Source organism: Anabrus simplex, chromosome 7, assembly GCF_040414725.1.
Source record: "Anabrus simplex isolate iqAnaSimp1 chromosome 7, ASM4041472v1, whole genome shotgun sequence".
NCBI lineage: Eukaryota > Metazoa > Arthropoda > Insecta > Orthoptera > Tettigoniidae > Anabrus > Anabrus simplex.
The window spans coordinates 119,147,051-119,147,752 of record NC_090271.1 but is presented as its reverse complement, the minus strand read 5'-3'; positions in this window follow the sequence as shown (position 1 = coordinate 119,147,752).

Below are 702 nucleotides of genomic sequence, written 5' to 3'. Positions count from 1 at the left end.
AATTGAAAGTAAAGCGGTGTACCTTTCATACAAAAATACAAACTGCTAGTTAACAGTTGGCACGTTCATTCACCGGCAAGTCTGTCTGAACCAATGCCGAGTACTGCCGAAGTTTCGTGTTCAAGATGGCAGCCGAAGGTGCTCAATCGTGAATGGCAATTATAACCTCGCGAAAAATTCATGCTCGAACAGTGTGACCAGAAAACAGTGTTTAATAACCCACTGGTCAGAAACCTAAGGCTTCAACTAACAATTCATTATACAATTGTTGTAGGAAAAAAAGTGATCTGCTATAATATGTAGGCACTGTTTTCAACTGAGGAAAGGGCACGAAGATCGGAGCGTCTGAAGAAGTACTGGGAGGACCGCAAAGCCCGAACAATCCCTTCAAAGAGACCTGAACGACGGATTGACTAAAGTGATCCTATGTGGTCATAAAAGAAGAAGAAGAATGTAGGCACTGTAGCTATTTCTATGAGCCAAAGGGCAAAAGAATGTTGTATCTGTTTTTTTTCAAGTAATTCACATCTTTTAATAGTCTATTGTTACTTTAACAGGCTCCAGTAGAGAATTATTGATATTTGTTCTCTTGACTTTTTCACATTTTTTCATGCTCTCTCTTATCTCTTGAAACAAGTGGGCATGCACGCACGCACGCGCGCGCGCGCGCACACACACACTCACTGTGAGTGTGTGTGTGTG